Below are 12,656 nucleotides of genomic sequence, written 5' to 3' on the forward strand. Positions count from 1 at the left end.
TTAGACAGAGCCTCTCTGTATAACCCTAGCTGACCTGGAATCTGCTATGTAGACCATGCTAGTCTCCAATTTTCCTGTCTTCTGAAGGGAGCTGCGATTATAGGCATGTGTCTTTTTTTTTTTTTTTTTTTTTTTTTTTTTTTTTTTTTTTGGTTTTCTAGTGGGATAGAGTCCCTGCTACTGGCCTAGAATTCTTTATTTATACCAGGCTGGCCTTGAACTCATACAAGTCCACATGTATCTGTCTCTCAAACTCTGGGGTTTAAGTCTGAATCACCATGCTCAGACTGATTTCACCATGCTCAGACTGATTTTATTTTTGTCTGTCTGTCTGTCTGTCTATCTTGGTTTTTCAAGACAGGATTTCTCTGTGTAGCCTCAGCTGTCCTTGAACTCACCTTGAAATCAGAGATCTGCCTACCTCTGCCTCCTGAATGCTGGGATTAAAGTCATGAGCCACGACTCCCTGGATCTTTGATTTGTTTTGAAACACTCACACTGTGCAGCCCAGGCTGACCCTACATGGCCTCAGTTTTCAGCAGTTGTCCTGGCTCAGCCTCCTGAGCTTGTATCGTTGTGCAGCCACTGCCCAGAGCCAGAGGTATTAATGAGGCAGCAGAATGCCTAGGACACCAAATTTGTGCTGGTGAGTCATGCTCGTTTAAGGAGGAAACTTAAAACTAGCCTGCCTTGGGTGAGGTTCCCTATAGTTTTATGGGCGTATGAAGAAGATGTCGCAGACTCAGGTTTCCAGAGATTCTGTGTGAAAGAGTAAGTCGATAATACTGATGTGATTAGTCAGAAAGTGGAACTCAGGATGACAAGAATATACCCATAGTTCTGAAGCAAAACAATATTGCATAGCTGGTGACATCGACTCTTTAAAAGGGCAAGGAGGGCCCAGTGACATGTGTAGCAGGTAAAGGAATTTGCCTCTCAAGCCTGATGACTTGAGTTTCATCCCAGGACTCCCATGAGCACATGCACACCAAATAAAATTATTTATCTTTTTCAGCTTGCTGTGTTTTTCAAGAAAGGGTTTCTTTGTGTAGCCTTGGCTGTCCTAGAACTAGCTTTGAAGACCAGGCTGGCCTCAAATTCACAGAGATCCACCTGCTTCTGTCTTCCTAGTACTTTAATCCCAAGTGTGATCGAAGGTGTGCGTCACCACTGCCTGGCTCAAAATAAAATTTTACCGTAATAAAGACAGCTGGGCAGTGGTGATGCATGCCATTAATCACAGCATCCAGGAAGCAGAGGCAGGCAGATTTAGTTTGAGGCCAGCCTGGTCTACAGGATGTGTTTCCAGACAACCAAGTCTACACAAAGAAACCCTGCCTCAAAACCACCCTCACCCCCACCACCACTACCATTACCACAACAAGATAAACAAAGAAGACATCTCTGGTTACTTGGTTAAAGATGGCTTGGTGTTTGCCTCTTCACGTCAAAAGACAGCAAGCAGTCTCTGAGTCTCTAAGAGAGATTCTCACTCTTTCCCACCTCTGTCTCCACCCTCCTCCTTTTGTTTGTTATTGGGACAGGGTCTTACCATGTAGCTCTGCCTGGCCTGGACCTTGCTATGGTAACCAGCTGTGCCTTGAACTCACAAACATCTGCCTGCCTCTCTGTGCTGGGGTTAAAGGTATAAGCCACCAGCTCATACTCCACTCCTGTGGTTCTTGGAGGGCAAGAGGAGGCCATGGTACCATCCATCTGGTGGAGTATCCTGTGAGGTGACTGGTCACCATATGGGCGTTTCAGAAGCTGCTTCTCTCATCCCTAAGCAATTCCATGCATGGAGCTCCACAATAGCCTCCTCCCTCCAGCTCCCTTCTGTCCTCCTCTTCCTCCTGAAGACGGAATGTTTTCAGACATGGGGGGAAGTCTTGCTATGAGCACCGGTAACTTGTAGGCTGTAGCTTGTTGGTGGCCTGCTACCCTTAGACATGATGCCTGGACTGAGAAGTGCAGCCAAAAGCTGTATTAGGGAGTGACCCCATGGTCGCTATAGTGAGCCTCTGCTAGAAGCCCACTGACGCTTTATTTTTAAATTTTTTTTCCTTTTTTTTCGGAGCTGGGGACCAAACCCAGGGCCTTGTGCTTGCTTATTTTTTATTTTTATTTTTATTTTTTTTTTCAGAGCTGGGGACCGAACCCAGGGCCTTGCACTTGCTAGGCAAGCACTCTACCACTGAGCTAAATCCCCAACCCTGCTTGCTTATTTTTAAATTTTTAATTTTTGTAAATGACCACGAGAAATGATCTTGCAAAGCTGGAGAGAAATGGTCTCCTTCCCTGCAGTTTAGACCCCATCCCTATAGCTGATAAACCTGCATATAGCAAGGGACTTCAGAGCTCACAGTCTGGGCTCCAGCCACCTGTGTGCCCTGAGGGCATCTGTAGACCTCAATTTTCTCCTTCTCAGTCCAGAAGCTCTAATAATTCAGTGGAGCTGTTGGGAAACACCTGTGGGAAAGAAGGGAGGTGTTGCAAAACAAGGGGAATCCTACAGGATGTCACAGCCTCTCTCCAGCCCAACCCTCATCAAACAGGTATCCCTCCCGTCACCCCTCCCCCAGGCCTGCTTGTTCCATGGTGGTTGTTGTCCGCTAGGGGGAGAAAAGTCACAAGTTCCTTTAAATGGCGTCTGTGCTTTGAGAGCGCCTGGCCGTGCCTGTGCCTGTCCCTGTTGCTACAGTGACCGCCGCCGCCTTTTCTCCCGTAGAACGAAAAGTGCATGTGCAAAGAAGCGGGCTGGTATTTCTGCTTCTTGCCTGTCTGTACCTGGGACTGGGGATGAACTGGAAGACCAGACAAGGGGAAAAGGAACTTGCCAGAGTTCTTCCTCTTGGACTTGCCTTCGTCTTGGTTATTACGGAAGGGAAAACATGACTCCCTTTGGAGTTACAATTCCATTCCCTTAACGGATGCTGCGATGTGAAGTTTACAAGATCAACTAACTTAAGGAAAAAGGTGCCTCTCTGCTAGAAGTTTGGACTGAGTTTTGCTTTGTCTGAAATCTAACAAAGTAGAGGGGGCTGGAGAGGTGGCCCAGAGTGGTTTAAGAATACTTCATGGGCTGGAGAGATGGCTCAGCGGTTAAGAGCACCCGACTGCTCTTCCAGAGGTCATGAGTTCAATTCCCAGCAACCACATGGTGGCTCACAACCATCTGTAAAGAGATCCGATGCCCTCTTCTGGTGTATCTGAAGACAGCTACAGTGTACTTATATATAATAAATAAATAAATCTTTAAAAAAAAAAAAGAATACTTCAAAAGAGGGGTTGGGGATTTAGCTCAGTGGTAGAGCGCTTGCCTAGCAAGGGCAAGGCCCTGGGTTCGGTCCCCAGCTACGGAAAAAAAAATACTTCAAAAGGACCAGAATTCCGTTTTCAACTCCCTACACAGAAAAATTCAAAATTTCTTTCAACTGCCGCTCTGTGGAATCTGGCGCCCTCTTCTGGCTTTCACAGGCATCTGTGAACACAGACAGACATAGACATATAGACACAGACACACACACACACACAGACACACACACACACAGACAGACAGACACACACACACGTGAAAAGTGGCGTTAAAAGTATAGTTTAGTGAAAGAAAGCTCACCTAGCATGCCTGAGGACCTTGGCTCAAATCCCAGGACTATTTAAAAAACACTTAATAAGCTGGGTCTGAAGCTGGAGAGATGGCTCAGTGGTTAAGAGCACTGACTGCTCTTCCAGAGGTCCTAAGTTCAATTCCCTGCAACCACATGGTGGCTCACAACCATCTGTAATGGGATCCGATGCCCTCTTCTGGTGTGTCTGAAGACAGCTACAGTTTACTCATATAAATCTTTAAAAAATATAAGCTGGGTTCGGTAGCACATGCTTTTAATCAGAGCACTCGGGAGGCAGAAGCGGGAGAATCTCTGTGAATCTGAGCCCAGCCTGGTCTACAGAACAAGTTCTAGGATAAACAAGGGCTATCTGCCTGGAAAAACTAAAAAAAAAATTTCACTTAGTATGTATATGTATATGAAATTAATTATCTGGAATATATTTTTAAAATGCATAACCTTATCTCATGTGTGGTTCTTTACAAAGATACCTTGTTCAGTACCCATGGGTGAGTCATTAACTTTGTTCTCATGGGGACTTAGTGGTTAGGAACATTTGCTGTTCTTGCAAGAGAACCCAGGCTCGGTTCCTAGCACTCATATCATGCCAACAACTATCTGTCACTCCAGTACAGGAGATCCCATGTCCTCTTCTTGCCCCCGAAAGTACCAGTCATATACACAGTGTGCATTTAAACATGTAAGCAAACACTCATGCACATAATAACAAATAAATAAATCTTTTAAAATATGTACTTTTGCATGCCTTTAATCCCAGCACTGGGGAGGCAGAGGTAGTTGGATTTCTATGACTTCAAGGCTAGCCAGGACTACATAGCAAGTTTCAGGACAGCCAGGGCTACATAATAGAGAGACTCTGTCTAAAAATAGATAGATAGATAGATAGATAGATAGATAGATAGATAGATAGATAGATAGTATTCTTGGCCAGATATGGTGGCACACTTTTTAATTCCAGCACTTAGGAAGTAGAGGCAGGTGGATCGCTATGGGCTCTAGGCTAGCCTGGTCTACGTGATGAGTTATAGGTTAGCCAGTGCTACACAGTGAGACCTTGTCTCAAAACAAAAAACAACAAAACAAAACAAAACGAAATGAAACAAACAAAAAACCCCAATGACAACAATAAAAACCTATTGCAAAAATATGTTGTCGTGACAATTTTGGAATTAAAAAAAACCCAGAAATATTATAAGAACTTGTTTTCATTTTTAATCCCAGGTGTGGGGATATGGGCCCCTTTGGACTGTCTGCTACAGCTATGATTTGCCTCCTGCTTGTACAGAGCATGGTTTTGTCAGCTGTAGAGTTTCTGTGATTGTGTGATGTTTGGAATTTAGGGACTTCTCAGAGGGTCCAAAAACGTGAGGGCAGGGAGAGGCGGGGTTGGTGGCTGCTGCTCATTTAGTGACCTGGGGGATGGGTTGGTTGATGTTTGTTAGAAGTTGTGCTCAAAGAAGAAACAAAAGGAAAGACGTTAGATTCAGGGAATCTCTCTCTCTCTCTTTGTCTTCGTCTGTCCCTCTCTGTGTCTCAGTCTCTGTCTGTCTCTGTCCCTCTCTGTGTCTCTGTCTCTGTCTCTATCTGTCTCTGTCCCTCTCTGTGTCTCAGTCTCTGTCTGTCTCTGTCCCTCTCTGTGTCTCTGTCTCTGTCTCTATCTGTCTCTGTCCCTCTCTGTGTCTCAGTCTCTGTCTGTCTCTCTCCCTCTCTGTGTCTCTGTCTCTGTCGTGTGTGTCGTCGGTCCGTCATCGTGTCCCTCCCACACCCACCCCCACCCTGTCCTTTTTTCTCCTATCTAGTGATAGGGACTGAAGCTAGCGGGAGGGGGTAAAGAACGGGGGAAAAAAGAACCCAGGAAGTAGCAAAGCCCAGCTACAGTGTATACTTTCATCGTTTTGAGACAGGGTCTCATGTACTCGGGTTAATCTTGAACTCACTCTATTCCTAAAAATGGCCTCTTGCCTCTACCTTCTAGGTGCTAGAATCATAAGTAAGCAGCCCACCCCAGGCTTTAAAGGGGTGTTGCTGTCTATTGTGTTTGTTTTATGTGCATAGATATTGTGTTTGCACATATGTCTGTGCACCAGTGAATGTCTGATACCACAGAGATCAGAAGAGGGCATCAGACCACCTGAAACTGGAGTTCGTGTGCCTCATATGGGTGCCGGGAACCAAATCTGGGTTCTCTGCAACCACTGCCAGTGCTCCTAACCTCTGAGCCAGCTCTCCAGCCCCCAATTTTCTTTCTTTCTTTCTTTCTTTCTTTCTTTCTTTCTTTCTTTTTTTTTTTTTTTTTTTTGCCATAAACTTCCCAGGTGGTTCTGGTGAGCAATGGCTTCGGTCTTACTGCTAAAGGGAAAAGCTAAATCACACCCAAACATGGTCAAATTTAGGCTTTCACAGAAATGCCACCTCGTAGTGTTTCTAGCATTCTGAGAGGACCGGAATTTTAAAAATATTATTTCCCTGACATGTTTTTTCATTGTTCTACACAGCCCACTGTGTACAAACTTAATTCTAGCAGTCTCACGAATGGGCCACTGTAGTTGCTTTATTTGTACATATAATTTTTACGTTTCTTGCCTAAGTGTGCACAGGAGGTGAGCAGAGCCAAAGTTTGAGTTTGGGCAATGACCTAACTAATACAGCCTGTGTTTCCACCTTAAGTCCACCTCTTTTTGGCCAGAAACTGCAATCCTGCCTATGTGAGACCAGTTCATTAGCAGCACATTAGAGACCTAGTTGTGTCTCTGCATTGAGCTTTCCAGGGGAGGGAGAGAAAAATGATAAAGTTCAGGTGCTCCTCTTGAGAGGCCGTGAGACAAGAGACCCCTGTGTTGTTGGAGATGATCTGTGTGACTGGACAGAGGCAGAGTCCTAGGACAACTGCATTTGCAGCAAGAGAGACCAGCCCCCCCAAGGAAAGAGTCGCCGAGCAGGCTGTGAAGGGCCATTGTTGGAAGGGTGACTGGGGTGGCTGTGAATTGTTGGGCTGTAAGAGCCCGTTGTATGTGGGGACTACTGAAAGATGGACACTTGGAGGAAGAATCCTCATGAAGGGCTCATAGGTGTGAGAGCTGAAGGCTGAAAGCTCACTCACTGTAGCTTTGAATGGCAAGCACCTAAAGCCGTGATTTTTCCCAGAATGGAGGCTGGGGTGGGACCCTTCTTACCTAGAGGATCCCTGTGCTTCTTGGTGGCAGGCCCCTAGGCTCCTCCACAGAGCTAAGTTGACCTAAAGTTATCGCTTGCATCTGAGCTCACCCTAATTCCACAGAATGGCTTGTCCCTAAGAACATAGCGCTCTCTAGAGAAGGTGTAGGAGTCTTCATTGACCCTCCAGGCAGGCAGCACCTCAGTTGTTCCCTCCTGTTGAATGGGCAGCTAGTGTGGCGATGGGAAACATTTTCCCACATTTCCCACTCCTGATTGCTTGCCTTCTCTGCCTGCTCTATTAGGCTAGACCGGCTGTTCTCAACCTGTGGGTCACAACCCCACAAGGGTTGCATATCAGATATCCTGCATATCATATTTACTAAGTTATGAAGTAGCAATAATGCTTTCTGGGAGAGGTGGGTTTTTCTGTGACAGGGTTTCTCTGTGTAGCCCTGGCTGTCCTAGAGTCTACTCTGTAGATAGACCAGGCTGGTCTCGAACTCAGAGATTAAGGGAGTGATTAAGGGCTGGGATTAAAGACATGAACCACCACCACCTGGCCCACAATGAATTTTATGGTTGGCGATCACCACACCTGAGGGTATTGAAGGGTCGCAGTGTTAGGAAGGTTGAGAACCACTGGCCTAGACAGTCGCTGGGGCTCTGGGTTTTCCGAAGCCTTGAACACTGTGGTGCTGAGAATGGGTAGAGAGCAGATGACACCCTTCGCTTTCGAACCATTGGGGTTGATGGATTCTTCTCCCTGGTTTCAGGGACTCATGTGTCCCAGGGCTGTGACGTCAACCCAGATGGATTTTGCATCTCAGTCTTCACCCTTCACTATGGCTGCTGCCCTTTATCCACCCTTCTCTCGGAGCACCTGGTGCAAGAGACCGCAAGCGGAAGTAGCAGCCGGAACCCTCATCTTTGTTTTCCTGTTTCCTCCTAGCTCGGCTCTCTCTCCCTGAGGGTGGCTGGGAAGGGTCTCAGTTCTCAACTCTTCCGCTTCCAGGTCTGGTTTTTGTAAGTCCTAGGGGAGACTGAAAACCTACTCCTTCAGTCTTAGCCTCCCACACCATCAAGGAGATACCTTCAGGGGACAAACTTTCTAGAAAATAAACCCACATGTGAAATTTATTCTTGCCCATTACTGACTTTGTAACATTGCTACTTGACTCTCTCTCTCTCTCTCTCTCTCTCTCTCTCTCTCTCTCTCTCTCTCTCTCTCTCTCTCGTGTGTGTGTGTGTGTGTGTGTTGCCTGCAGAGGCATCAGAAGATGGAGTTAGACTTCTGGGACTGGAGTTACTAACCACTGTGGTGCCGGGAATTGAGCCCACGTCCTCTGGTAAAGCACTCAGCCATCTCTCCAGCCCCTTGTTTTTCTCTTTTCCTGGAAGTCCTTGATACCTCACAGCCTCCTTGGCTGGGTTGTTTCTCTTCACCTGCAAGTCTCAGCTTAGCTGCCGTTGTCACAGGAAACCGGGACCCCTCGGCGTGATTAAGTACACTTCTCTTCAAGCTCACGCTGGGCTCACGTGTATTACTGAGTTCATCATATGAGATATTTTGTGCTTGGCAGCTCCTTGACACTATGCTTGTTGGGGCTACAGAATGAGCCACGTTCACCTTTGACTCAACCATCAGTCTATCAGGAGAGAAGCCATCTTGAGGCTAGGAAGTCATCTATTACGGAGGGTGTGTTAAACACCAGGAGGACAGGTTAAAGGACACTCCAGTCTTTGATTTACCAAAAGCTGCTCTTGATTTCCTGGCAGCTGACCAGAGACGGATGCCTGTCTACTTCCAGCTGAAGGAAATATCTCAAGAATGAGTCTAAGATCAAGCCAGCCCAAGGGCTCTGGGCTCAAGAGCCTTAGGGGATGCTTAAAGGAGCCATGCATCCATAAACAGGCAGATGTTCTTGCTGACAGGACAGTTGTCTTGGAGTGGATGGAACCTGAGACTGAGTAGTGAAAGACTGCGTTACCACTTTATTCTATCTCAGTTGTTTTCCATTTGTTTAATTATATTTTTATTTGTTGACAATTTCATACATATACACCATGTATTTTATCACACTCACACCCATTCCCTGACTCCAGCTTTCCCTAGACCCATCCCAAACCTCCTCTTCCCAACTTCATGTCTCCTCTCCTTCTCTCCTCCTACTCCTTTTCCTTCCTCCTAACCAAATCCGGTTAGTGCCTGTACATGGATGGGTGGAGTGCTATCCCCAAAGGGAAAGAAATGCTTCTCCTTCCCCCAGGTACCATAAACTTCAAGTAACTTCTCAGTCAGGAGTGGGCCTTGCACACACATCTGCTAGGACCCTGCACACACATCTGCTAGGACCCTGCACACACAGCTGCTAGGACCCTGCACACACAGCTGTTAGGACCCTGCACGCACAGCTGCTAGGACCCTGCACACACACAGCTGCTAGGATTTGGAGTGGCTTGATCTTGCACAGGTCTTGTGCCAGTTCAGTTAGTGTGCGTTTATGAGTATGACAGCCATGTCACATCCAGAACCCAGAACACAGCACTTCACAGCTCCCCTCCCTGCCTTCCAGTTCTTACATTTCCCCCTCCCTCTGTTCCAGTATTCCCCAAGCCTCCGTTGGGGACACTACAGATGTCTCATTTAGGGTCGAGCACTCACAGCCATTTCTCAGCTCGTGGAGCAGTGATGACTCTGCATTAACCACCGTCCACTGCACAAAGAAGCTCTTCTCACCAAGGCAGAGAGCAGCTCAGATCTATGCATATAAACACAAATATTTTGAGGGCTGTTTGACAACATAAACATTTAAAACATAATAGTGGGCTCCCTGCTAGGACCTATGATTTCCCAGCTCTGGGCTTTTGACCAGGTTTGTACTATTAGGCATGAATCCCCACCTGTGAAGCAGGCTATAAATGGCTTCCATGTCCAGCCTGAAAGCAGTTGGTGACCCTCATGACTGTGACTGTCATGCCACTATTACGCCTGTGGGCACATACTGTAGCATGTAGGACCAGTGCCAGGTAAAACTGTAGATATCTGTTTTCCACCCGTAGCCTGCTCAGTAGCCCGGCAGTATAAACTAGCCTGGCAAGGCAGGAAGTATCCAGGTCGGTTTCAGATTGGTTTTTCTTTGTGCTGAAAAGAAAGTGTATGGTGTCTTCAGTAATTTGGTATTATTTAGTTATAGTGGACAACCAAGAGAAATGACAGGAGCCTGAGTTGTTAGAGGGATTAGGGTGGGTGTTCAATTTTGATCTGTTTTGTTGTTGTTGTTTTGATTTTTCTCTCTTGAGACAGGATCTTCCTGTGGCTTGGGCTACTCTAAAACTTGTGGCAATCCTCCTGCCTCAGCTTCACAAATGCTGTAATTATAAGTGTGACATGATATATGCCTTCCTCGCTTGCATTTTTGCCTTGTCACCTTCTTCATTCCATAATAAAACCTCACTGGGCAAATGGAGCCCTTGCCAATCTTCCTGAGCTTAGAATGACTTCCATTTGTTCTCTGAGAGAGCCCTTCTTCGAAGTCCTCCTCACATCCCATTTTCTAAGTGAAGCCTTCTTCACCATCATTAGCAGATGTGGTGAGAGTTCTCTTTCCTCCTCTGGACTCCCATAGAAAGAATTCAGACGCCTCTCGTAGGAAGCCATATTGTTCAACTTTACTGTTTACATATGAGCTCATCATGCTTTTGGGTGTCCTCTGAGCAAAGGCCATATTTATTTGTGCAGCTCCCTTATTACCTAACGCATGGCAGATGCTCAACTGTCTGTTGACTGAGGGAATGACTTCCTTTGTATCAGTAAAGTACGATGGCCACAGGCATGGACTCTGGGTCTCTTGCTGGCAGTGTGACTATAGACAGATGACTTGAATTTTCTGTGACACAGTTTCCATAATGGTAAATGGAGATATGGGGACCTGCCTCGAGGTAGCAGTGGTCACTTAGCCCTGAGCTTGGCACTTAAGCATTTCATCTGCTTCCCGGACAAAATGTATTTGGGTAGCAATTGCTACCCTCAGCACTGAGACACTGCAAGTCCTGAGACCCTTTCCTCTCTGAATTGGAGTTCATCCTCCTCTCCTGAATCTTCCCTGATAGACCCGGGACTGCTGAAATCCTTCCAGAGAGCTTTTATTATCCTAAGTATTGCTTTGTGTATGTGTGAGTGCCTGCGTGCGTGTATGTCCTGATGTCCACAGAGGCTGGAAACGTTGGCTTCCCTGCACTAGAGTGACAGGCAGAGTCGTGAGCCAGCATGTGGGTGCTGGGAACTGAATCCCGGTCCTCTGGAAGAGCAGTCAGTACTTTTAACCACCAAGCCATCTCTCCAGCCTTGCTAGTTTGTTTTTGAGATAGGGTCTTGCTGTGTAGCCCAGGCTGGCCTCCAGTTTGTGATCTTCCTGCCTCAGTGTCCAAAGTGCTAGGGTTACAGATGTTTTGCCACCAAGCCCATGAGGGTCAGACATTTTCACATTCTACAGGGCGAGGTGAATTGACTTCATATGAAAGGACGTGAGGGGACTGATGAGAGGAAAAGGAAGATAAAGTAAACAGACGCAGGGCCACAGGCAGTGCAGGGGAGAGAAACACTACTCTGAGGCTGTCACCCACACATCAGCCCTGAAGCTCTATGCCCTGGAATTTCTCTTGTGGTTTTCCCTGTTTAAGGTTGCCACGACAACTGCCTCTCTTCCTGATGCTTGCACAGGCCTGCAGGGACAGGGCGGGGGGGGGGGGGGTTTCCTCGGCGGCTTTCTTTCACAGAGGGGCTGAGCTCCAGGCATCCATCCTGGGTGTCTTCCCAGGCACAGACCGCTGAAGTTGGCCTCCCTTCTGTGTGGGCCAGGACGGGTGGGGAGGCAGCACCAGAGCAAGCAGTGCATTCTTAGGCTGTCGATGGTCTCCATTTAAGGGCATCTATGTTGTTTCTGTCCTGACAAACGAATAGCATGGTTTTCTGGTGATGATTGGAGCATTCGGTGCCCCCCCCCCCCCCACTAAACTCTACAGCACTTGTCTCGCGCGTGGATGGGGCAGGGAAAAGGGAGGCTTGGAAAATTTCCCGGAACGTTCAGGAGCTGTTCCGTGTTGCGCGACCTCCTTGGCGCATGCAGTAGGCTCCGCAGATGAACAGGAGTTCCAAACGGTAACCGCCACGGAGACTGGATGCAGATGGTGTCCCACCCCTAAGAGCAGCACTCACCGGTGGCGACGCTAGGGCGCATGGGGAGTTGGGAAGACAGTCAGTCAGCTCGGGACTCAGAGCTTAGACTGCTCTTCACTGCGGGGCACCGGACTACATCATTGAAAAGACACCGAAGGAGCTTTTCCGAGCTGGTGACATATGCTTAGTCCTAGCATTTAGGAGACCAAGGTGGGAGAACTAGGGCAAATTCCAAGCCATCCTAGAGCACTTAGTGAGTTTGAGGTCAGTGTAGGTAAGCAAGGGCCAGTCTCAAATCCGGGAAGGGCTCAGTGGCGCACAGCACTTGTTGCTCTTGCCAAGGACCTGGGTTGGATTCCCAGCATTCATGTGGTGGCTCACAAGCATCTGTAACGCATGATCCAGGGGCTCTGACACCCTCTTCTACCTCAGTGGTCACCCAGCATGCACACGGCACACAAACATGCAAGCGAGCAAAACACTCACACATGCAACCGAATGAATAAGCCTAAGGAAGGGAGGGAGAGAGGGAAGAAGAGAGGGAGGGAGGGGGAGGGAGGGAGGGAGGGAGGGAGGGAAGGAAGGAAGAAAGGAAGAATTCCAATATACTGTGAATCCCATTTCTAGAGATGTTTCAGCCTTCAGTCTGAAGGTGGAGCTGGGTCAGGGGGTGGACAGTGACTGCCCCTGGATTC

General features: G+C 47.5%; 1 long non-coding RNA gene across 2 annotated transcripts in view; it reads left to right on the forward strand.

Moving 5' to 3' along the window:
- The first annotated feature begins 11,941 nt into the window (after positions 1 to 11,941).
- LOC120095132 (uncharacterized) overlaps positions 11,942 to 12,656 on the forward strand; it is a 6,137-nt gene continuing 5,422 nt past the window's right edge. Inside the window, exon 1 of one of the 2 annotated variants that reach the window (XR_010055406.1) lies at positions 11,942 to 12,171. This is a non-coding gene — a long non-coding RNA (uncharacterized LOC120095132). Of the gene's footprint in view, positions 12,172 to 12,554 lie in introns of those variants that run through there. The other variant, XR_010055405.1, reaches the window with a different exon arrangement.

Source organism: Rattus norvegicus, chromosome 10 (assembly GCF_036323735.1).
Source record: "Rattus norvegicus strain BN/NHsdMcwi chromosome 10, GRCr8, whole genome shotgun sequence".
Lineage (NCBI taxonomy): Eukaryota > Metazoa > Chordata > Mammalia > Rodentia > Muridae > Rattus > Rattus norvegicus.